General features: G+C 40.5%; 1 long non-coding RNA gene across 1 annotated transcript; it reads right to left on the bottom strand.

Moving 5' to 3' along the window:
* Nucleotides 1-9,213: 9,213 nt before the first annotated feature.
* Nucleotides 9,214-12,618, bottom strand: LOC139174236 (uncharacterized). The gene is made up of 2 exons (XR_011560328.1): nt 12,052-12,618; nt 9,214-10,375 (listed from the first exon to the last, which is right to left on the bottom strand). It is a non-coding gene; the product is annotated as an uncharacterized lncRNA (long non-coding RNA).
* Nucleotides 12,619-26,725: the final 14,107 nt, after the last annotated feature.

Here is a 26,725-nt window from a genome sequence, read left to right as displayed (position 1 = left end):
CGGTAACATTTGCAGAGGACTTTTCATGAGATGAAAGTCCTCAGATGCATTAGTTCAATGGAACCGACAGAAGCAAAGGATTGCCATACAGGGAAAGGAGTGGTCTGGATAGATTTTCCATTTCCTTATGGAGAAGTACAGATGTTCTTTGCCCTTTGTTCTCTGTCGCCTTATAGATCAATCTCTCCTTAGAAACCGATGTCCTTCCAGGGAAGACCTGCTCCCATTGTGCGGTTCTTCCCTTCAGCTAGAAGTTCAAACCAGCCGGCGGAGAAAGAAAAAAATAATGTATTGAAAGGAATCAAAATGCTTTGCACGTTGCAAATTGTGTACTTGAAGCCAAAGAAGGCATTATAATAATTACAGGGCTTGAAACCGTGCCAGTTTTTATATTTTATTTATTTATTTTCTTAAATATCAAGTAGCCATTTTAATTAGGAATTGTGGCATTCGGTGAGGAATGCTTTAACTCTTCCCTCCTCAGCTATTTTTTAAATGAAAATAATTCTTACACCACTGCAACTAGTTGTTGGCCTGGGTCCTTAGGCTCCTAAGTCCTATAAGCCACAGGCACATTGGCTCAATAATTTCTTGGCCATGGGAAGCATAATTCCATGTAGAAGGTTTCAGGTTGACTATTCTAAGGGGAAAAGGGCTGTTATTGATAAGATATGGGTTCTAGATTTTAGATTTTAGAACATTCTCATGCCATTTTCCATTAAAGGAAAGATTGCCACAGTTTGCCCTTGTTTTAGAAACATAGAAACATAGAAACATAGAAGACTGACGGCAGAAAAAGACCCCATGGTCCATCTAGTCTGCCCTTTTACTATTTCCTGTATTTTATCTTACAATGGATATATGTTTATCCCAGGCATGTTTAAATTCGGTTACTGTGGATTTACCAACCACGTCTGCTGGAAGTTTGTTCCAAGGATCTACTACTCTTTCAGTAAAATAATATTTTCTCATGTTGCCTTTGATCTTTCCCCCAACTAACTTCAGATTGTGTCCCCTTGTTCTTGTGTTCACTTTCCTGTTAAAAACACTTCCCTCCTGAACCCTATTTAACCCTTTAACATATTTAAATGTTTCGATCATGTCCCCCCTTTTCCTTCTGTCTTCCAGACTATACAGATTGAGTTCATTAAGTCTTTCCTGATACGTTTTATACTTAAGACCTTCCACCATTCTTGTAGCCCGTCTTTGGACCCGTTCAATGTTGTCAATATCTTTTTGTAGGTGAGGTCTCCAGAACTGAACACAGTACTCCAAATGTGGTCTCACCAGCGCTCTATATAAGGGGATCACAATCTCCCTCTTCCTGCTTGTTATACCTCTAGCTATGCAGCCAAGCATCCTGCTTGCCTTTCCTACCGCCCGACCACACTGCTCACCCATTTTGAGACTGTCAGAAATCACTACCCCTAAATCCTTCTCTTCTGAAATTTTTGCTATCACAGAACTGCCAATGCAATACTCAGATTTAGGATTCCTTTTCCCCAAGTGCATTATTTTACATTTGGAAACATTAAACTGCAGTTTCCATTGCTTTGACCATTTATCTAGTAACGCTAAATCATTTACCATATTACAGACCCCTCCAGGAATATCAACCCTATTGCACACTTTAGAGTCATCAGCAAATAGGCAAACCTTCCCTACCAAATCTTCTCCTATGTCACTCACAAACATATTAAAAAGAATAGGACCCAGAACAGACCCTTGTGGCACACCGCTTGTAACCTGTCTCTGCTCAGAATACTCGCCATTAACAATAACTCTCTGATGTCTATGCTTCAGCCAGCTTGAAATCCACTGAACTATCCAGGGATTAAGTCCAATCTTCACTAATTTATCCATCAGCTCTTTATGTGGAACCGTATCAAAGGCTTTGCTGAAGTCCAGATAGGCAATATCCACGGCACCACCTTGATCCAACACCTTTGTGACATAGTCAAAGAACTCAATGAGATTAGTCTGACACGATTTGCCTTCAGTAAAGCCATGCTGATTTGGGTCCAATAAGTTATTGTTTTTTAGATGCTGATTTATCCTCTTTTTGAGTAGCGTCTCCATCATTTTAACTACAACTGATGTCAAGCTAACTGGCCTGTAGTTACCAGCTTCTTCTCTACTGCCCTTCTTGTGGATAGGCACAACACTGGCCATTCTCCAATCCTCAGGAACATCTCCTGTTAACAGGGATTGGTTAAACAAATCAGTCAGGGGGGTAGCAATGACAGATCTGAGTTCTTTAAGAACTCTGGGGTGGATGCCATCTGGACCCATTGCCTTATTTATCTTTAATCTTTCAAGTTCTTCTAAGACATCGGCTTCTAAGATCACTGGAGCTGAATCCGTACAGCTGGAAGCAATGCTATATCCCTCTATAGTATTATAGAGGGATATAGCATTCAATTTTTTTCTACAGTGTGTGTACATAAGAACATAAGAAGAACAGTGCTGAATCGGGCCAAAGCCCATCGAGTCCAGCATTCTGTGTCACACAGTGGCCCACCAATTGCACATGGGGATCTTGAGCAGAAAGAGAAGGCAAGACCCTCCCTTTCCCTTGACTCCCAAAATGTGAGCCCAATAGATATTTTCAACTCATGAAGAAAGAGTTGCGCCAATAGTTGTTGTTGTTAGTTGCGAAGTTGTATTTGACCCATCGCAACCCTAGGGACAACCTTTCTCCAGGCATTCTCTATAGTCCATTTAAGTTCACGCCGACTGCTTCAGTGACTTATTTTATTTGTATTTGTATTTATTAGATTTGTATGCCGCCCCTCTCCGAAGACTCGGGGTGGCTAACAACAATAAAAAAGACAATGTGAACAAATCTAATATTAAAAATAATCTAAACCACCCCAATTTAAAGAACCAATCATACATACAAGTATACCATGTATAAATTCTATAAGCCTAGGGGGAAGGGAAAATTTCAATTCCCCCATGCCTGATGACAGAGGTGGGTTTTAAGGAGCTTGCGAAAGGCAAGGAGGGTGGGGGCAACTCTGATATCTGGGGGGAGCTGGTTCCAGAGGGTCGGGGCCACCACAGAGAAGGCTCTTCTCCTGGGTCCCGCCAAACGACATTGTTTAGTTGACAGGACCCGGAGAAGGCCAACTCTGTGGGACCTAACCAAGTTCATACATAAGGGCCAGAACCACAAATTAGCATTTATTTCACCTTGGTTTATGTTATAAAATTACATAAACTTAAGCAAAAATAATCTTCACAACATTACACTTCATACATTTAATAAACTCCTATTTTATATTGTATAAGTGCAGTAAATAGAATAACGTTATCAAATTACAGAAGGGCAGATGCTAATTGGATATGGAGTAATTTCTAACAATATGAGCAATGGGACAATTTAAATCAGTGGTACAGAAAGATGAGACATTCCTACGATCGCACTAAATTTTACAATTTGGAATTAAATAATGCCACGATATGGAAAGATACACGAAGCCGTAAAGTGCCAAATTGTTCACATTTGATTTATGACACCACTGGGGCTTATGTGTAATGATAGTGTCTTCTGTAAGATTGTCCCAGAGAAATCATGAAGAATATCCTTATGGTAGGTTTCCAACAGATCGGGATTTCCATTCTCACATCTCATGTGTTGCATCCATTTTATATGAATGAGATTTAGAACCAATTAAGTGTATTTCAATATAAACAGTGTTCACTCCCAAATGAACCAATGTTTCACATGCGGCCTCAAATCTGATACATTGACTTTTTCCCAAGCTATTATTTCAATCAGAGGATCGATAAGAATCAGAATTATAACTCAATTAGATATTAAGAAAGCAACAGAATTTTTTCTATTGGGCATATCAAATTATAAATATAAAAAAGATATATATTATTTAATAGTTTATATATTAGTAGCAGCTAGGATAGCTTTTGCACAAAAATGGAAAGATAGTGAGATTCCAAAAGAAACAGATATTCTGAAGAAGATTTTAGACTGTGCCGAATTAGATATGATGACGAGACGGTTAAATAATCAAGAAGAATCAGAATTTTATGATATCTGGCAGAAAGTATATATTTGGTGGGAAACAAGGAATAAGAGATAAGTGTGTTGCTATATTATTTTGCATATTTGAATTTAGTATTACAATTGTATGGTAATTATTAGTATAAATATAAATCTCTTTCATCTCTTTCCCTCCCCCTTTTTTTCTCTTTGTTTTTTCATAAAACCTTTTTCTTTTTCATATATATCTTTATAAATTTTGATACAGACTTAGATTTACATTAAGATTGATATTTCTATTTTGTATAACAATATGTGTTTTACAGCTAAATATTTTACTTTTATATGAAGACTTCTACTTTGAGCGGAGCGACTGTAGCTCCAGTAAGTGTTATATGTTTTGTTTGTTGTGTTTGTTACTTTGAAAAAACCAATAAAATATTAAAAAAAAGAAAGAATCAGAATTCTCGATTAATAGGATTTCAGACGGCCCAGTGTTGTCTTCGGTGTTTTGTGGGGTAGTTCTTGTGTGACCAGCAAAGGATGTATGAACTAGTGGGAAGTCTGAAGGACCGTCCTATGGTTAGATTCTGCACCAAGTATTTAACCTGATTTACATTAATTCTGCCGCACGAATCCCAGCGACCAGTTAGGTCCCACAGAGTTGGCCTTCTCCGGGTCCCGTCAACTAAACAATGTCGTTTGGCGGGACCCAGGGGAAGAGCCTTCTCTGTGGCGGCCCCGACCCTTTGGAATCAACTCCCCCCAGATATCAGAGTTGCCCCCACCCTCCTAGCCTTTCGTAAGCTCCTTAAAACCCACCTCTGTCGTCAGGCATGGGGGAATTGACATGTTCCTTCCCCCTAGGCTTATAAAATTTATGTATGGTATGCTAGTGTGTATGACTGGTTTTTAACTTGTGGTGTTCTTAAAATTAATTTAATATTGGATTTGTCTTGTATTGCTGTTGCTGTGAGCCGCCCCGAGTCTGTGGAGAGGGGCGGCATACAAATCTGATTAAACTAAACTAAACTAAACTAATTCAAAGTCTGTGGTTTCCACGTTAGATACGTTTTAGATTTTTGACTTCTCTTCCGTGTATTAAGAACAGAAGTCATTTAAGTTAATATTGTGTCTTTGGGGATTCTATTTTCCATAGCCGCTCTGAGTCGCTGATGTATATAGTACGGTGTTCATAACAATGACCAAAATAATAGCCAGGACGATCCATGCAATCCCCAATCCAAGGGCCGCGTGATCCAAGGTGAGGGCCAGTCTGGAATATCTCTTAGCAGACGCGATGTCTCCCCGTTGATTGGCCCCTTGAGTCTGAGGGTGGGGAGAGGAAAGAGATAAAAAAAGAAGGTTATTGATACCCATATAATTCCAGGCCTGTGGGAGAGGTGACAAATCTCGAAACATGCACGAGAACACAAATAAAGATGTCGAGTGTGAAAGCAGAAAGAGAGAGGAAGCGAAGGACAAGAAGAGAAGGAAAGAAGAAATAATGGTTGGAAACTAAACAACGAGAGAAGCAACGTGGACCTAAAGGAGGAAACTCCAAACAGGGAGGACAATTTGGAACATTTTGCCTTCAGAAATGGTGAGCATTCCATCACTGGACTTTTTAAAGAAGAGACTGTACAGCCTCTTGTCTAAGATTGAGTAAGGGGCTGGACTAGAAGACCTCTAAGGTCCCTTCCAAGTTCATTCTATTCTATGTAAGGAAGAAGCAAAGATAAAGAGGAATGCACTCTAAACACTCCATTCTCCCCCTTTTTTTCTTGCTTTTTCCCTTTTCCTCCCTCTTCTTCTCCAATATTATTATTATTATTATTATTATTATTATTATTATTATTATTATTATTATTATTTATTGGATTTGTATGCCGCCCCTCTCCGTAGACTCGGGGTGGCTAACAACAATGATAAAAACAGCATGTGACAATCCAATAATAAAACAACTAAAAACCCTTATTATAAAACCAAACATACACACAGACATACCATGCATAACTTGTAATGGCCTAGGGGGAAGGAATATCTCAACTCCCCCATGCCTGGTGGTATAAATGAGTCCTGTCCATGCGTCATAGAGACATAGAAACATAGAAAACTGACGGCAGAAAAAGACCTCATGGTCCATCTAGTCTGCCCTTATACTATTTCCTGTATTTTATCTTACAATGGATATATGTTTATCCCAGGCATGTTTAAATTCAGTTACTGTGGATTTACCAACCACGTCTGCTGGAAGTTTGTTCCAAGCATCTACTACTCTTTCAGTGAAATAATATTTTCTCACGTTGCTTTTGATCTTTCCCCCAACTAACTTCAGATTGTGTCCCCTTGTTCTTGTGTTCACTTTCCTATTAAAAACACTTCCCTCCTGAACCTTATTTAACCCTTTAACCTATTTAAATGTTTCGATCATATTCTCCCTTTCCCTTCTGTCCTCCAGACTATACAGATTGAGTTCATGAAGTCTTTCCTGATACGTTTTATGCTTAAGACCTTCCACCATTCTTGTAGCCCGTCTTTGGACCCATTCAATTTTGTCAATATCTTTTTGTAGGTGAGGTCTCCAGAACTGAACACAGTATTCCAAATGTGGTCTCACCAGCGCTCTATATAAGGGGATCACAATCTCCCTCTTCCTGCTTGTTACACCGCTAGCTATGCAGCCAAGCATCCTATTTGCTTTTCCTACCGCCCGACCACACTGCTCACCCATTTTTGAGACTGTCAGAAATCACTACCCCTGTCATAGTTCACAGGTGTTGGCTGTTCCCTCTTACCAAGATTAATCTAGCACTGGCCACACTCATAACTATCTAGGCAAAGATAGCCATGGTTCTCTGCCTTTCCCTTTCTCTCTCCTTCTCAGTCTCATTTATTGAAACTCACCTTTATAGAGAAAATCAAGGCTGCAATGCCCAAGGGGAGGCAACAGCAAATCAGGGTGAAGATGGAGTAGCCCAAATGATCTCGTTCGTTGGCAGGTTGGACATTTGTGACGAAGATGGTGTGTTGAGGCTGCATAGGTATGGCACCAGGAGGTCCATTATAAGGTTGATACTGGTATGCCACAGAGGGAGATGCCTCATACGTTGGAAGTGGTGGATCAGTATATTCATTCATTTGAGATGTCTTCTCATTCACTGGATTGCTCATCTTGTAGCCTGGGCTCTTCTCCTCGCCTTCCTTTTATTCAAGTTCTCCAATGTCTCTACTCGTTTTTCAGCAGGTTCTTCTTTTCAGATGCTCCCTAAATCCGTCTGATTTTCTTCCTTTGCCTTGGTTGCACTTTCAATCCAAACCCTTCTTGCTTGGCTAGCAACCTTCACTCATGGAAGAAAAAAAATCTTTCATCTGGAGATTTGCTCCAAACAGGTGGGTATTTTATGGTAGAATTGCCCCGCCCTTGGAAATAATAGTTCCTTATTGTTGTAAGATAAGATATGGAAGGGATTGTGTCAATAAATAAACAGGGATTAAAGTGTCCTGGGAGGGGCAGCGTGGGGAAATAATGAATATTTCCCTAGTTGCAGATGATGTAAATTCAGTTACTCAATTTTATTTCCGCCCCAGTAAAGGTATGTTAGAGAAGCTCCTCCTATTGAACAGGCCTACCGCTACCAACAAAAATCAGGAACAGGGTCTAGACACCCCCTCCATTTATTTCTGGCTTCAGTGTTTCCCTCCACCAACTTATTGACTGCTAAATCATTTCCGCACTGGCGGGATTTATTGCCTTCTATTAACTGGCCACCCTGGTATCCAGGAGCACTCTGCCAGCCAAAATCAGGGCCTGTGGAGGCCTCGCTAGAAACCGACAGGTAGAGAGAGAGAGAGAGAAAGGAGAGAGAGAGGATAAATAGAGAGAGAGAGAAAGAAAGAAAGGAAAAAGAAAGAAAGAGAGAATGAGAAAGAGAATGAAAGAGGGAGATAAAAAAAGAAAGAGAAAGAAAGAATGGAAGAGAATGAGAGAGAGTAAGAGAGAGAGAGGGAGAGGGAGAGAGAGGGAAGGATAGACAGAGAGGAAGGGAGGGGAGAAAGAGAGAGAGGGGGGAGAAAGAGAAAGAGTAAGAGAGAGAAAGAGACAGAGAGAGGGATAGAGAGAGAGACAGAGAGAGAGGGCAGGAGGGAGAGAGAGATGCTGATTGTAAGGTCAATGGGGTTGAAAAACTGAGTTTTCTGAAGTGGATCACTGTTTTGGTTAGCTCTGGCCCAGCTCCTGCCCCAAGGAATGTGCAGGTGAATGTGGGGGAAACATCCACAAGCCGCAGGCCTGTTTTGCTTCTGATGGAATCTGCCGACGAAGTCTCCTCTGACCAAGGAAGCGTGAGTGACAGGGAAGAGGGGAGTTTGGCAGACAGCCCAGGAGGAGATCAATCATCTGTATTATCCCTGGATTCTGAACAAGAATTAATGACACATCCACACATGCATAGAGTGATGCATAGGAGACAACAACTGAAGGATTATTACAAGAGAAAATGAGGCCACCTGTGGTTGGGTGGGGCTGCTGTAATTAGTGCTGCAGATGAAAGTGCAGCCTGGTGTTTTAGCCTCATGGCAGTTTATCTGATTCATTGTTTCATCAAGATCGTGGTTTTTGCTCTTCAGGATTGTGTGTGTGGACTCTCTGGACTTTAGAATTGGACTCAATTTCCCCGTTATTGGGTGAGCAATTGGACTGCATTTAACCTGTGCCTTGTGTGTACCAGAAAATCCCTTTGACATTTAAAAAGGGAGCTGTTTCTGTTTTTCTGCTTATAAAAACTTTTGGGTTTTCCTTTTATCGTATGGTGTGTGTCTTCCTGGACTAATTATCCTGTAATTACGGGCGGTTGAGACACGCCGGCAGAACAATCACTAGAGTCTTAAATAACTTAAAAAATTCTCTAGTTAAAAAGAAAATTCAACCATAAGAGCAACATGCAAACAAAACACCCTCAAGAGCAAAACAAATTAGAGTTTAATTTGTGTGTATTGTTTAATAGACTTCTAAATTGGCCATGCCCACCCAGTCACATGACCACCTAGCCATGCCTACCCAAACGGTCCAGACCCCCAACAGTCTGAGAGGCCGTGAATTAGTCCCCTGTTTAAAATTTTGAGGTCTGTCCTACAGGGTCATGCTAGGTGTTAAATTTTTCCCCATCCCTACTTTATATATCAGTGACTACCAATAGTGCACAACCCAATGAAAAACTAATTGATTAGCATTTATTTCACATCAGTTTAAATTAAATTTACATAAGCTTAAATCAAAAAAATCTTTAAAGCATTACACTTCATACATTTCATAAAGTCCTACATTGTATTAAGTCTGAAGGAATGGCTTCCAGTTAGATTCTGCCCCAAGCATTTTACAGGATTTACATTAACTCAAACACTGTGGTTTCCTTTTGGATACTGGTTGTTGTGGTTCAGCCTGAGGCTGCTCAGGGACCAGCTGTGTCTCTGCTGGCTCCATGCCCGGAGGAGGATGACAGCAAAGAGGAGGGGGCTGAACAGTCGGACGGGGGAGAGGAAAGTCAGGAATGGGACGAAGGAGAACAGCATGAGAGCCCCGGAGGGGAGGGGGGGCTCTCCCCAGCCAGTAGCTTGGAGTCATTAGGTGATGAAGCACAAGCTGTCATTGACATGCGACAGAGACGTTCAGATCAAAGAAAGGAGCAATTAAAGAAGTATTATCAGCACTGAAGTAGGAACAGCTGGGCTTGGGTGTGGTCCTCCTTAGCAGGGTTTAAAAGGCAGGCAAGCCCTTGAAGCCATGTGGAGTGTTATCAGTTGGAGTTACGGTGTCCTGCTTTGTTCTTGGCGTCTCTGTTCCTGGCTTGTGGCCCAGCAGTTTGGAAGACCCGTGGGAGGTGTAGGTCTGCTATCTACAGCCTCGTCTTGGCAGCAAGAATCCTGTATTGCTGCATGGACTTTTGCCTTCGTGGATACATTTGAAGATACAGCGTTTTCCTGTTTGTAAGGACATTTTCTGTTACCTGTGTTTTTCTTGAATTTTATAAACTGCCTTTGCCTTTTATCGGTGTGTCTGGCTTCTCTTTTTGGGTTGGTATTGGCTTCCGGAGTGACCCAGACAGAACACTGGTAGAGTTTGATTTTTGACTTCTCTTCTGTGTATTAAGAACAGAAGTCATTTAAGATAATATCGTGTCTTCAGGGATTGCAATACCCAATGCTGCTCTGTGGAACTCTTTAATATGCTGTAACATTGAGAACAATGACCAAAATAATACCCAGAACAATTGATGCAACCCCCAACCCAAGAGCTGTGTGATCCAAGGTGAGTGCCAGTCTGGAATATTTCTTAGCAGAAGTGATGTCTCCCCGTTGATTGGCCCCTTGAGTCTGAGGATGGGGAGAGAAAAGAGATAAAAAATAAGATTATTGACACCTATATAATTACTTGATTCTGGGTGAGAGCAAGGAGACAAATGTGAAAACATGCAGAAGAACTTGTTTTTTTAAAATAAAGATGGCGAGTGTTAGGAAAGAATGAGAGAGGAAAAAAGAGCAAGTAGGGAAGAAAATAAGAAATAATGGTTGGAAACTAAACAATGAGAGAAGCAACCTGGAATTAAGGAGAAACCTCCTATAAATGAGGACAATTTGGAACATTTTGCCTTAGAAACATAGAAGATGGATGGCAGAAAAAGACCTCATGGTCCATATAGTCTGCCCTTGTACTACTTTCTGTATTTTATCTTAGGATGGATCTATGTTTATCCCAGGCATGTTTACATTCAGTCACTGTGGATTTACCAACCACGTCTGCTGGAAGTTTGTTCCATGCTTCTACTACTGTTTCAGTCAAATAATATTTTCTCACGTTACTTCTAATCTTTCCCCCAACTAACCTCAGACTGTGCCCCCTTGTTCTTGTGTTCACTTTCCTATCAAAAACACTTCCCTCCTGGACCTTATTTAAACCTTTAACATATTTAAATGTTTCGATCATGTCCCCTCTTTTCCTTCTGTCCTCCAGACTATACAGATTGAGTTCATTAAGTCTTTCCTGATACGTTTTATGCTTAAGACCTTCCACCATTTTTGTAGCCCGTCTTTGGACCCGTTCAATTTTGTCAATATCTTTTTGTAGGTGAGGTCTCCAGAACTGAACACAGTATTCCAAATGTGATCTCACCAGCACTCTATATAGCAGGATCACAATCTCCCTCTTCCTGCTTGTTATACCTCTAGCTATGCAGCCAAGCATCCTACTTGCTTTTTCTACTGCCCGACCGCACTGCTCACCCATTTTGAGACTGTCAGAAATCACTACCCCTAAATCCTTCTCTTCTGAAGTTTTTGCTAACAAAGAACTGCCAATACAATTGTGTGCGCAGCGCACCTGTAGTGGCAGTAATAGTAACCCGCCCTTGAACAGGAAGATTTGATTGGTGTAGCCGTTCAATTTTGTCAATATCATTTTGTAGGTGAGGTCTCCAGAACTGAACTCAGTATTCCAAATGTGGTCTTCAGAAATGGTGAGAGCTCCATCCCTGGAGGTTTTTAAGAAGAGACTGGACAGCTACTTGTCTGAAATGAGATAGCTTCTGTCTCAATGAGATAGGGCTAGAAGACCTCTAAGGTCCCTCCCCGGTCTATTCTATTCTATGTAAGTAAGAAGCAAAGGAAGAACAAGATAAAGAGGAATGGACTCTGAACATTAAATTCTCCCCCTCTTTTTCTTGCTATTTCCTGTTTACTCCCTTTTCTTCTACAGTGCGGTCCCTGCTTTACAGTTCATTGCAACGAGTGTTGGCTGTTTCCTCTTATCAAGATTAATCCAGCTTTAGCCACATTCATAACCATCTAGGCAAAGATAGTCATGGTTCTCTTCCTTTCCCTCTCCCTCCCCCACCCTTTCTTTGCTTCAAAGTTCACTGCAACACTGCTATTCCTCTTAGCAAGATTAATCTAACATTGGCCATACTCATAACTCTCAAAGCAAAGATAGCCTTGGTCCTCTGCCTTCCCCTTCCCCCCGCCTCCCCCTCCCACTCTCACTCATTGAAACTCACCATTATAGAGAAAATCAAGGCAGCAACGCCCAAGGGGAGGCAACAGCAAAGGAGGGTGAAGATGGAGTAGCCCAAATAATCTGGTTCACTGACACATTGGACACTTGTGATGAAGATGGTCTGTTGAGGCTGTATAGGTACGGCACTAGGAGGTCCAGCATAAGGTTGATGTGCGTACGGCATAGAGGGAGATGTCCCATACATTGGAGGCTGTGGGTTATTAATTGATTTCATCGGATCAGGCTGTTGTCCAGGATGATAGGATTCATTCATTTGAGATGTCTTCTCATTCTCTGGATGGCTCATCTTGCAGCCTCCTCTCCTCTCCTCTCCTCTCCTCTCCTCTCCTCTCCTCTCCTCTCCTCTCCTCTCCTCTCCTCTCCTTCCCTTCTTTGAAGTTTTACAATGTCTCTGCTCCTTTCTCAGCAAATCCTTCTTCTTCGTCTTCTTTTCAGATGCTCCCTCAAGTTCTGCTGATCTTTTCCTTTTGCCTTGGTTTCACTTTCAATCCGCACGCTTCTTGCTTTGCTAGCATCCTTCTCTCATGGAGAGAAACTTCTTTCATCTGGAGATTTGCTTCAAACAGATGGTTACTTTATGGTAGAATTTCCCTCCCCTCGGAAATAACTGTTCCTTATTTTTGAGTATAAGATTTGGGGAAATGTGGCAATAAATAAACAGGGATGGATCTGAACTGGTTGGGACAGGACTGGCAAAGAACGGATATTACCCTTGCAGCAGATGATGTGAACTCAGTTACTCAATTATTTTTTCTTCCTCTTTCAGGGTAAATTAGAGAAGCTCCTCCTATTAAACAGACCTGCCACTCCACAACTGAAAACAGGGACCAGGTTTAGACACCTCCTCCATTTATTTCTGGTTTCAGTGTGTCCCTCCATCTTTCTGAGTGCCAACTCTTTCCAACACTGGATTTATTGCCTCCCACTAAGTGGGAAAAACAACCCTATCACCAAACATATAAGGATATTATTGCACCAAGTTCCCTCTAAGCAATGGATATCGGTCTCCTGCAATTGTCTTGCAAGGGAGACCAACCTATAAATAACAGGGAGTCCCTGACTTATGACTGCAACTGAGTTCAAAATTTCTGTCGCTTTGTGAGACATTAGTTAAGTGAGTTTTGCCCATTTTACGACTTACGAACACAAATTAGCATTTATTCCACATAAGTTTATATTTTAAATTTAGATAAGCTTAAACAAAAAAAAATCTTTCCAAAACTACACAAAGGTATTTAGTAAAGTCCTACTTTGTATTAAATTGGTGAAGTACACAGAATAATGTTATCGAATTACAGAAGGGCAGATGCTAATTAGATATATATTATTACATATTATATGTAATAATTTGCAACAATTAGAGCAATGTGACAGTAAAATACAAAAATGTGAGACATAGATATTCCAATGGTTGCATTACATTTTACAATTTGGAGTTAAATATTGTCAGGAAATGAAAAGACATGTGAAGCCCTAAGATACAAGATTGTTCATTTCTGATTTGGGACAACACTGGGTATCTTCTGTAAAATTGTCCTGGAAAGAATATGAAGAATATCCTTAGGGTAGGTTCCCAACAAACCAGGATTTCAGTTCTCACGTCTCGTGTGTTGCATCCATTTCATATGAATGAGATTTAGAACTGGGTAAGTGTATTTCAATATAAACGGTGTTCATCCCAAAACGAGCGAATGTTTCACAGGTGGTCCCAAAACTGATACATTTACTTTTCCTAAATTTCAATCTGGAGATCGATAAGAATCAGAACTCTCGATTAATAGGATTTCAGACTGGCCAATGTTGTCTTCAGTACATTATGTGGTAGTTCTTAAATGTGGTCAGCAAAGCATGTATGAACTAGTGGGAAGACTGAAGGACCAGGCTACAGTTTGATTCTGCACCAAGCATTTTACACGGTTTACATTAATTCAAACAATGTGGCTTCATTTTAGATATTTTTAGTTTGATTTCTGACTTCTGTGTATTAAGAATGAAAATGATGTAAGATAATATCATGTCTTCAGGGATTGTAATTCCCAAAGCTGCTCTGTTAAAGGGCTTTTCGTGATAAGTCTCTGGAGACAACGACCATCATACCAACCAGAATTATCGATGTAAAACCAAGGCCAAGTGCCATGTTATCCAAGCTGTGTGCCATTCTGGAATATTTCTTAGCAGATGTGATGTCTCCCCGTTGATTGGCCCCTTGAGTCTGAAGGTGGGGAGAGAACAGAGATAAAAAAGAAGACTAGTTAATACCCATATCTCTGGGACCGCCTTCTGTCGCACGAATCCCAGCGACCAGTTAGGTCCCACAGAGTTGGCCTTCTCCGGGTCCCGTCGACTAAGCAGTGTCGTCTGGCGGGACCCAGGAGAAGAGCCTTCTCTGTGGCGGCCCTGGCCCTCTGGAACCAGCTCCCCCCAGATATCAGAGTTGCCCCCACCCTCCTTGCCTTTTGCAAGCTCCTTAAAACCCACCTCTGTCATCAGGCATGGGGGAATTGAGACTTTCCCTTCCCCCTAGGCTTATAGAATTTATCCATGGTATGCTTGTATGTATGAGTGGTTATTTAAATTGGGGTTTTTTAGATTATTTTTAACATTAGATTTGTTTATGTTGTCTTTTTATATTGTTGTTAGCCGCCCCGAGCCTTTGGAGAGGGGCGGCATACAAATCTAATAAATACAAATACAAAATACATATAATTAGTTGATTCGGGGCATGCAAGGAGGAGACAAATGTCAAAATATGTAGGAGAACACTTTTTTAAAAAAAAAATAAAGATGTCAAGTGTGAAGGCAGAAGGAGAGAGGTAAGGAAGAAAAAGAAGAGAAGAAAATAAGAAATTGTGGTTGGAAACTAAACAACGAGAGAAGCAACATGGAATTAAGGAGAAACCTCCTAAAACTGAGGACAATTTGGAACATTTTGCCTTCGGAAATGGTGAGAGCAACATCACTGGAGTTTTTAAGAAGAAAGTGGACAGTCACCTGTCTGAGATGAGATAGGTTCTATCTCAATGAGAAAGGACTAGAAGACCTACAAGGTTCTTTCCAGGTGTATTCTATTCTATGTAAGGAGGAAGCAAAGGAAGGAAAAGATAAAGAGGAAGTGAACTTCATTCTCCTAGTTTTTTCTTGGTTTTTTCCCTTTTTACTCCCTCTTCTTCTACAATCCTGTCCCTGCTACACAGTTCACTGCAACCAAGATTAATCCAGCATTGACCACACTCATATCTAAGCAAAGATAGTCATGGTTCTCTGCCTTTCCCTCCCCCTCCCTCCCTCCCCCTCCCTATCTCATTGAAACTCACCTTTATAGAGAAAACCAAACCAGCTATGCCCAAGGGGAGGCAACAGCAAAGGAGGGTGAAGATGGAGTAGCCCAAATAATCTGGTTCATGAACAGGTTGGACGTTTCTGACGAAGATGGTCTCTTGAGGCTGCATCGATACGACAATAGGAGGTCCAGTATAAGGATGATACTGGTCTGGCATAGAGGGAGTTGTCCCATGCATTGGAGGTCCAGTATAAGGTTCATACTGGTATGGCATAGAGGGAACTATCCCATGCATTGGAGGTCCAGTATAAGGTTCATACTGGTATGGCATAGAGGGAACTATCCCATGCATTGGAGGTCCAGTATAAGGTTGATACTGGTATGGCATAGAGGGAGATGGTTCATACATTGGAGGTGGTGGATTAATAGCTGATTTCATGGGATCAGGCTCTTGTCCAGGATGAAAGGATTCATTCATTTGAGATGTCTTCTCTTTCTCTGGATTGTTCATCTTGCAGCCTGGTCTCCTCTCGTCTGGTCTGGTCTGGTCTCCTCTACTCTCCTTCTTGAAGTTCTACAATGTCTCTTCTCCTTTCTCAGCAAATTCTTCTTCCCTTGCTCCCTTCCCAAGTCCTGCTGTTCTTTTTCTTTTGCCTTGGTTGCCCTTTCAATCCACACTCTTCTTGCTTTGCTAGCAGACTTCTCTCGTGGAGAGAAACGTCTTTCATCTGAAGATTTGCTTCGAAGAAATCGTTCCTTTATGATAGAATTTCCCTCCCCTCGGAAATAACTGTAATAGGATGAGATTTGGGGAAATGTGGCAATAAATAAACAGGATTGGATCTGAAATGGTTGGGGCAGCATTGGTATAGAACAGAAATTTCCTAGAAGCAGATGATGTAAATTCAGTTACTCAATTATTTTTTCCTCCTCTTTCTGGGTAAATTAGAGAAGCTCCTCCTATTAAACAGAACTGCCACTCCACAACTGAACCCAGGGACCAGGTTTAGACACCTCCTCCATTTATTTCTGGCTTCATTGTGTCCCTCCATCTTTCTGAGTGCTATCTCTTTCCCACACTGGATTTATTGCCTCCCACTAAGTGGGAAAAGCAACCCTATCCCCAAACATATAAGGATATTATTGCACCAAGTTCCCTCTATGCAAGGGACGTAGGTCTCCTGCAATTGTCCTACAAGGGAGTCCAACCTATAAATAGCAGGGAGTCCCTGACTTATGACTGCAACTGAGTTCAAAATTTCTGTCGCTTTGTGAGACATTAGTTAAGTGAGTTTTGCCCATTTTACGACTTACGAACACAAATTAGCATTTATTCCACATAAGTTTATATTTTGAATTTTGATAAGCTTAAGCAAAAACAATTTTTCCAAAAGTACACAAAGGTATTTAGTATAGTCCTACTTTGTATTAAATTGGTGAAGTGCACAGAATAATGTTATCAAATTACAGAAGGGCTGATTAGATATATATGATTACATAGTATATGTAATAATTTGCAACAATTAGAGCAATGTGACAGTAAAATACAAAAATGTGACACAGAGATATTCCAATGGTTGTATTACATTTTACAATTTGGAGTGAAATATTGTCAGGAAATGAAAAGACACGTGAAGCCCTAAGATACAAGATTGTTCACTTCTGATTTGGGACAACACTGGATATCTTCTGTAAAATTGTCCTGGAGAAAATATGAAGAATATCCTTAGGGTAGGTTCCCAACAAACCAGGATTTCAGTTCTCATGTCTAGTATATGGCATTAATTTCATATTAATGAGATTTAGAACTGATTTTGTGTATTTCAATATAAACAGTGTTCACCCCAAAATGAGCGAAAGTTTCACAGGTGGTCCCAAAACTGATATATATACTTTTTCCTAAATTTCAATCTGGAGATCGATAAGAATCAGAATTCTCGATTAATAGGATTTCAGACTGGCCAATGTTGTCTTCAGTACATTATGCGGTAGTTCTTAAATGTGGTCAGCAAAGCATGTATGAACTAGTGGGAAGTCTGAATGACCAGCCTACACATTGATTCTGACCAAGCATTCTACACGGTTTACATTAATTCAAACAACGTGGCTTCATTTTAGATATTGTTAGTTTGATTTCTGACTTCTGTGTATTAAGAATGAAAATGATTTAAGATAATAATAATAATAATAATAATAATAATAACAACAACAACAACAATAATAATAATAATAATTATTTATTAGATTTGTATGCCGCCCCTCTCCGTAGACTTGGGGCGGCTCACAAGACAATAAAACAGTTCATAACAAATCTAATAATTTACAATTTAAAATATTTTTTTTAAAAAACCCATTATTAAGCAGACATACATACAAACATACCATACATAAATTGTATACGCCCGGGGGAGATATCTCAGTTCCCCCATGCCTGACGACAAAGGTGGGTTTTGAGGAGTTTACAAAAGGCAAGGAGGGTAGGGGCAGTTCTAATCTCTGGGGGGAGCTGGTTCCAGAGAGTCGGGGCCGCCATAAAGAAGGCTCTTCCCCTGGGGCCTGCCAAACGACATTGTTTAGTTGACGGGACCCGGATTAGGCCCACTCTGTGGGACCTAATCGTTCGCTGGGATTCGTGCGGCAGAAGGCGGTCTCGGAGATATTCTGGTTCGATGCCATGAAGGGCTTTATAGGTCATAACCAACACTTTGAATTGTGACCGGAAATTGATAGGCAACCAATGCAGACTGTGGAGTGTTGGTGTAACATAATAATATCATGTCTTCAGGGATTCTAATTCCCAAAGCTGCTCTGTTGAAGGGCTTTTTGTTCTAAGACTGTGGAAACAATGAGCACAATACCACCCAGAATAATCGATATAATCCCAAGGGTAAGTGCCATGCTACCCATGGTGAGTGCCACTCTGGAATATTTCTTAGCAGACATGATGTCTCCCCGTTGGTTGGCCCCTTGAGTCTGAAGGTGGGGAGAGAAAAGAGATAAAAAAGATTAGTTGATACCCATATCTACAGGACAGCCTTCTGCCACACGAATTACAGCGACCAATTAGGTCCCACAGAGTTGGCCTCTCCGGGTCCTGTCGACTAAGCAATGTCGTCTGGCGGGACCCAGGAGAAGAGCCTTCTCTGTGGCGGCCCCGGCCCTCTGGAACCAGCTCCCCCCAGATATCAGAGTTGCCCCCACCCTCCTTGCCTTTCGCAAGCTCCTTAAAACCCACCTCTGTCGTCAGGCATGGGGGAATTGAAATTTTCCCTTCCCCCTAGGCTTATAGAATTTATCCATGGTATGATTGTATGTATGAGTGGTTATTTAAATTGGGGTTTTTAAGATTATTTTTAATATTAGATTTGTTTATATTGTCTTTTTATATTGTTGTTAGCCGCCCCGAGTCTTTGGAGAGGGGCGGCATACAAATCTAATAAATACAAATACAAATGCAAAATACATATAATTAGTTGATTCGGGGAATGCAAGGAGGAGACAAATGTCAAAACATGTAGGAGAACATGTTTTTTTTTAAAAAAATAAAGATGTCAAGTGTGAAGGCAGAAGGAGAGAGGTAAGGAAGAAAAAGAAGAGAAGAAAATAAGAAATTGTGGTTGGAAACTAAACAACGAGAGAAGCAACATGGAATTAAGGAGAAACCTCCTAAAACTGAGGACAGTTTGGAACATTTTGCCTTCGGAAATGGTGAGAGCTCCATCCCTGGAGTTTTTAAGACGAGACTGGACAGTCACCTGTCTGAGATGAGATAGGTTCTATCTCAATGAGAAAGGACTAGAAGACCTACAAGGTTCTTTCCAGGTGTATTCTATTCCATGTAAGGAGGAAGCAAAGGAAGGAAAAGATAAAGAGGAATGTACACTTAATTCTCCTCGTTTTTTCTTGTTTTTTTCCCTTTTTACTCCCTCTTCTTCTACAATCCTGTCCCTGCAGGATCACTGCAACCAGTGGTCCTACAATCCTGTCCCTGCAGGATCACTGCAATCCTGTCCCTACACAGTTCACTGCAACCAAGATTAATCCAGCATTGACCACACTCATATCTAAGCAAAGATAGTCATGGTTCTCTGCCTTTCCCTCTCCCTCCCTCCCCCTCCCTCCCTCCTCCCTCTCTCATTGAAACTCACCTTTATAGAGTAAATCAAGCCACATATGCCCAAGGGGAGGCAACAGCAAAGGAGGGTGAAGATGGAGTAGCCCAAATAATCCGGTTCATCGACAGGTTGGACATTTCTGACGATTGTGGTCTGTTGAGGCTGCATCGACACGACAGCAGGAGGTCCAGTAAAAGGATGATACTGGTATGGCATAGAGGGTGTTGTCCCATGCATTGGAGGTCCAGTATAAGGTTCATACTGGTATGGCATAGAGGGAGCTGTCCCATGCCTTGGAGGTCCAGTATAAGGTTGATACTGGTATGGCATAGAGGGAGATGGTTCATACATTGGCGGTGGTGGATTAATAGCTGATTTCATGGGATCAGGCTCTTGTCCAGGATGAAAGGATTCATTCATTTGAGATGTCTTCTCGTTCTCTGGATTGTTCATCTTGCAGCCTGGTCTCCTCTCGTCTGGTCTGGTCTGGTCTGGTCTCCTCTACTCTCGTTCTTGAAGTTCTACAATGTCTCTTCTCCTTTCTCAGCAAATTCTTCTTCCCTTGCTCCCTTCCCAAGTCCTGCTGTTCTTTTTCTTTTGCCTTGGTTGCCCTTTCAATCCACACTCTTCTTGCTTTGCTAGCAGACTTCTCTCGTGGAGAGAAACGTCTTTCATCTGAAGATTTGCTTCGAAGAAATCGTTCCTTTATGATAGAATTTCCCTCCCCTCGGAAATAACTGTAATAGGATGAGATTTGGGGAAATGTGGCAATAAATAAACAGGATTGGATCTGAAATGGTTGGGGCAGCATTGGTATAGAACAGAAATTTCCTAGAAGCAGATGATGTAAATTCAGTTACTCAATTATTTTTTCCTCCTCTTTCTGGGTAAATTAGAGAAGCTCCTCCTATTAAACAGAACTGCCACTCCACAACTGAACCCAGGGACCAGGTTTAGACACCTCCTCCATTTATTTCTGGCTTCATTGTGTCCCTCCATCTTTCTGAGTGCTATCTCTTTCCCACACTGGATTTATTGCCTCCCACTAAGTGGGAAAAGCAACCCTATCACCAAACATATAAGGATATTATTGCACCAAGTTCCCTCTATGCAAGGGACGTAGGTCTCCTGCAATTGTCTTACAAGGGAGTCCAACCTATAAATAGCAGGGAGTCCCTGACTTATGACTGCAACTGAGTTCAAAATTTCTGTCGCTTTGTGAGACATTAGTTAAGTGAGTTTTGCCCATTTTACGACTTACGAACACAAATTAGCATTTATTCCACATAAGTTTATATTTTAAATATGAAGAATATCCTTAGGGTAGGTTTCCAACAAACCAAGATTTCAATTTTCATGTCTACGGTAGTATATTTCATTCATTTCATATGATTATGAGTATTTCAATATAAACAGTGTTCATCCCAAAATGAGCGAAAGCATGTGTGGACTAGTGGGAAGACTGAAGGACCAGGCTACAAATTGATTCTGCACCAAGCATTCTACACGGTTTACATTAATTCAAAGAATGTGGCTTCATTTTAGATATCGGCAGTTTGATTTCTGACTTCTGTGTATTAAGAATCAAAGTGATTTAAGATAATATCATGTCTTCAGGGATTCCCAAAGCTGCTCTGTTGAAGGGCTTTTTTTGCTTAGAATCCGGAAAAAAGGACCATAATACAACCCAGAATGATCAATGTAATCCCAATGCCAAGTGCCATGTTACCCATGGCGAGTGCCACTCTGGAATATTTCTTAGCAGATGTGATGTCTCCCCGTTGATTGGCCCCTTGAGTCTGAGGGTGGGGAGAGAAAAGAGATAAAAAAGATTAGTTGATACCCATATCTCCGTGACCGCCTTCTGTCGCACGAATCCCAGCGACCAGTTAGGTCCCACAGAGTTGGCCTTCTCCGGGTCCCATTGGCCAAACAATGTCATCTGGCGGGACCCAGGAGAAGAGCCTTCTCTGTGGCAGCCCCGGCCCTCTGGAACCTGCTCCCCCCAGATATCAGAGTTGCCCCCACCGTCCTTGCCTTTTGAAAGCTCCTTAAAACCCACCTCTGTCGTCAGGCATGGGGGAATTGAAATTTTCCCTTCCCCCTAGGCTTATAGAATTTATCCATGGTATGCTTGTATGTATGAGTGGTTATTTAAATTGGGGTTTTTTAGATTATTTTTAACATTATATTTGTTTATATTGTCTTTTTACATTGTTGTTAGCCACCCCGAGTCTTCGGAGAGGGGCGGCATACAAATCTAATAAATACAAATACAAATACAAAATACATATATTTAGTTGATTTGGGGCATGCAAGGAGGAGACAAATGTCAAAACATGTAGGAGAATATGGTTTTTTTAAAATAAAGATGTCAAGTGTGAAGGCAGAAGGAGAGAGGAAAAGAAGAACAAGAAGAGAAGAAAATAAGAAATTGTGGTTGGAAACTAAACAACGAGAGAAGCAACCTGGAATTAAGGACAAACCTCCTAAAATTGAGGACAGTTTGGAACATTTTGCCGTCACTGGAGCTTTTAAGACGAAACTGGACAGTCACCTGTCTGAGATGAGATAGGTTCTATCTCAATGAGAAAGGACTAGCAGACTTACAAGGTTCTTTCCAGGTGTATTCTATTCCATGTAAGGAAGAAGCAAAGGAAGGAAAAGATAAAGAGGAAGTAAACTTCATTCTTCTCGTTTTTTCTTGTTTTTTTCCTTTTTACTCCCTCTTCTTCTACAATCCTGCAGGATCACTGCAACCAGTGATCCTACAATCCTGTCCCTGCAGGATCACTGCAATCCTGTCCCTACACAGTTCACTGCAACCAAGATTAATCCAGCAGTGGCTACACTCATATCTAAGCAAAGATAGTCATGGTTCTCTGCCTTTCGCTCCCTCTCCCTCCTCCCTCTCTCATTGAAACTCACCTTTATAGAGTAAATCAAGCCAGCTATACCCAAGGGGAGGAAACAGCAAAGGAGGGTGAAGATGGAGTAGGCCAAATGAGCTGGTTCGTTCACAGGTTGGACAGGTTGGACATTTCTGACGAAGATGGTCTGTTGAGGCTGCATCGCTACGGCAGCAGGAGGTCCAGTGAAAGGATGATACTGGTATGGCATAGAGGGGGCTGTCCCATGCATCGGAGGTCCAGTATAAGGTTGATACTGGTATGGCATAGAGGGAGATGGCTCATACATTGGAGGTGGTGAATTAATAGCTGGTTTCATGGGATCAGGCTCTTGTCCAGGATGAAAGGACTCATTCATTTCACATGTCTTCTCGTTCTCTGGATTGTCCATCTTGCAGCCTGGTCTCCTCTCTCGTCTCGTCTCGTCTCGTCTCCTCTCCTTCTTGAAGTTCTACAATGTCTCTTCTCCTTTCTCAGCAAATTCTTCTTCTGTTTTTCAGATGCTCCCTTCCCAAGTCCTGCTGTTCTTTTTCTTTTGCCTTGGTTGCACTTTCAATCCACACTCTTCTTGCTTTGCTAGCAGACTTCTCTCGTGGAGAGAAACATCTTTCATCTGAAGATTTGCTTCAAAGAAATCGTTCCTTTATGATACAATTTCCCTCCCCTCGGAAATAACTGTAATAGCATAAGATTTGGGGAAATGTGGCAATAAATAAACAGGAATGGATCTGAAATGGTTGGGGCAGCATTGGTATAGAACGGAGATTTCCTAGCAGCAGATGATGTAAATTCAGTTACTCAATTATTTTTTCTTCCTCAGTCAAGGTAAATTACAGAAGCTCCTCCTATTAAACGGAACTGCCACTCCACAACTGAAACCAGGGACCAGGTTTAGACACCTCCTCCATTTATTTCTGGCTTCAATATGTCCCTCCACCATCTTTCTGTGTGCTAACTCTTTCCCACACTAGTTGGATTTATTGCCTCCCACTAAGGGGGAAAAACAATCCTATCACCAAATATATAATATTAATAATAATAATAATAATAATAATTATTATTATTATTTTAATAATAATTTTAATAATAATAATAATTATTATTATTATTATTTTAATAATTATTTTAATAATAATAATAATTTTAATAATAATAATAATAATAATGATAATGATAATGATAATGATAATGATAATGATAATGATAATGATAATGATAATGATAATGATAATGATAATGATAATGATAATGATAATGATAATGATAATGATAATGATAATGATAATGATAATAATAATAATAATAATAATAATAATAATAATAATAATAATAATAATAATACCATTTACCAGTGGCAAAGAACTGGTGGGATCATAAGCCTCAAAAAGTGGTTGAAAATGAGCAAGCAAAACTACTGTGGGACTTCCGACTTCAGACTGACCGAATTCTGAAGCATAACACACCAGACATTGTGATTGTGGAGAAAAAGAAAGTATGGATCATCGACATCGCAATCCCAGGAGACAGCAGAATTGAGGAGAAGCAGCTAGAGAAATGAGTGAAATATCAAGATCTAAAAATCGAGCTGCAACGACTCTGGCATAAGCCCGTGAAAGTGGTCCCAGTGGTACTTGGCACGCTGGGCGCAGTGCCAAAGGATCTCAGCGGACATTTGAAAACCATCGGAATTGACAAAATCTCCATCTGTCAATTGCAAAAGGCCGCTTTACTGGGATCGCCAAACATAATTCGCCGCTACATCACGCAGTCCTAGGTGCTTGGGAAGTGCCCGACTGGTGATGAAATACGAAATATTTGAGGCTGCATAGTGATCTCGTTTGCTGTGTTGTATTGACATAATAATAATAATAATAATAATAATAATAATAATAATAATAATAATAGATTTGTATGCTGCCCCTCTCTGAAGACTCAGAGCGGCTCACAGCAGTGATAAACAACGTGAATATTCCAATACTTAAAAACATCTGAAAACCCTTATCATTAAAACCATACAACTCAGTCATACCACACACAAACTATATTAGCCTGGGGATACCTCAATTACCCTGTGCCTGGCGACATAGGTGGGTCTTCAGTAACTTACGAAAGGATGTTATTTATTTATTTATTTATTTATTCATTCATTCATTCATTCATTCATTCATTCATCCATCCATCCATCCATTCATTCATTCATTTATTTATTTATTTATTTATTAGATTTATATGCCGCCCCTCTCTGTAGACTCTGGGCAGCTAACAACAATAATAAAACAACATTAAACAAATCTAATATTTAAAATGACTAAAAACCCTTATTAAAAGCCAAACATAAACACAAACATACCATACATAAATTGTAGAAGCCTAGGGGGAAAGAGTATCTCAGTTCCCCCATACCTGACAGCAGAGGTGGCATTTAAGGAGCTTGCAAAAGGCAAGAAGGGTGGGGGGCTATTCTAATCTCTGGGGGGAGTTGGTTCCAGAGGGCCGGGGCCGCCACAGAGAAGGCTCTTCCCCTGGGTCCCGCCAACGACATTGTTTAGTTGACGGGACCCGGAGAAGGCCCACTCTGTGGGACCTAACTGGTCGCTGGGATTCGTGCGGCAGAAACTGATCGGCAACCAATGCAGACTGCGGAGTGTTATTGCACCAAGTTCCCTCTATGCAAGGGACGTAGTTCTCCTGCAATTGTCTTACAAGGGAGGCCAGCCTATAAATAACAGGGAGTCCCTGACTTATGACTGCAACTGAATTCAAAATTTCTGTCACTTTGTGAGACATTAGTGCGTTTTGCCCATTTTACGATTTACGAACACAAATTAGCATTTATTTCACATAGGTTTATATTTTACATTTAGATAAGGTGAAACAAAAAAAGAAATCTTTACAAAATTACGCAAAGTTATTTAGTGGTCCCACTTTGTATTAAACTGGTGAAGTACACAGAAAAATGTTGTCAAATTACAGAAGGGCCGATGCTAATTAGATAATATGTAATAATATGTAATAATTTGCAACAATTAGAGCAATGTGACAGTAAAATCAGTGAATAGACATTTCCTAGCACCAGATGATGTAAATTATGTTACTCAATTATTTTTTCAACCTCAGTCTGGGTAAATTAGAGAAGTTGGACACCCCCTCCATTTAATTCTGGTTCCAGTGTTTCCCTCAATCATCTTATCGACTGTTCAATCTTTCCCACAATAGCTGGATTTATTGCCTCCCACTAAGTGGGGAAAACGACCCTGTCACCAAACATATAAGGATTTCATTGCACCAATTTCCCTCTAAGCAAGGGACATAGGTCTCCTGCAATTGTCTTACAATTGCTTATAAATAACAGGTAGTCCCTGACTTATGACTGCAACTGAGTTCAAAATTTCTGTCACTTTGTGAGACATTTGTTAAGTGAGTTTTGCCCATTTTACAATTTACGGACACAAATTAGCATTTATTTCACATAAGTTTATATTTTAAATTTAGATAAGCTTAAATAAAAAAGAAATCTTTACAAAATCACACAAAGTTATTTAGTGAAGTCCTACTTTGTATTAAATCGGCGAAGTACACAGAATAATTTTATCAAATTACAGAAGGGTTGATGCTAATTAGATCATAGGTAATAATATGTAATAATTTGCAACAATTAGAGCAATATGACAAGAAAATCTATGATATAAAAATGTGAGACAGAGATATTCCAATGGTCGCATTAAATTTTACAATTTGGAGTTAAATATTGTCAGGAAATGAAAAGACACGTGAAGCCCTAAGATACAAGATTGTTCACTTCTGATTTGGGACAACACTGGGTATCTTCTGTAAAATTGTCCTGGAGAAAATATGAAGAATATCCTTAGGGTAGGTTTCCAACAAACCAGGATTTCAGTTCTCACGTCTCGTGTGTTGCATTCATTTCATATGAATGAGACTTAGAACTGAGTAAGTGTATTTCAATATAAACAGTGTTCACCCCAAAATGAGCGAAAGTTTCACAGGTGGTCCCAAAACTGATACATTTACCTTTTCTTAAGTTTCAATCTGGGGATCGATAAGAATCAGAACTCTCGATTAATAGGATTTCAGACTGGCCAATGTTGTCTTCAGTACATTATGGGGTAGTTCTTAAACGTGGTCAGCAAAGCATGTATGAACTAGTGGGAAGTCTGAAGGACCAGGCTACAGTTTGATTCTGCACCAAGCATTTTACACGGTTTACATTAATTCAAAGGCTGTGGTTTGATTTTAGATATCGGCTGTTTGATTTCCGACTTCTGTGTATTAAGGATGGAAGTGATTTAAGATAGTATCGTGTCTTCAGGGATTGTAATTCTCAGAGTT

This window comes from Erythrolamprus reginae, chromosome 11 (assembly GCF_031021105.1).
Source record: "Erythrolamprus reginae isolate rEryReg1 chromosome 11, rEryReg1.hap1, whole genome shotgun sequence".
Classification (NCBI taxonomy): domain Eukaryota; kingdom Metazoa; phylum Chordata; class Lepidosauria; order Squamata; family Dipsadidae; genus Erythrolamprus; species Erythrolamprus reginae.
The sequence above is the reverse complement of the archived record's forward strand: the minus strand, read 5'-3'. Positions and strand labels throughout refer to the sequence as shown.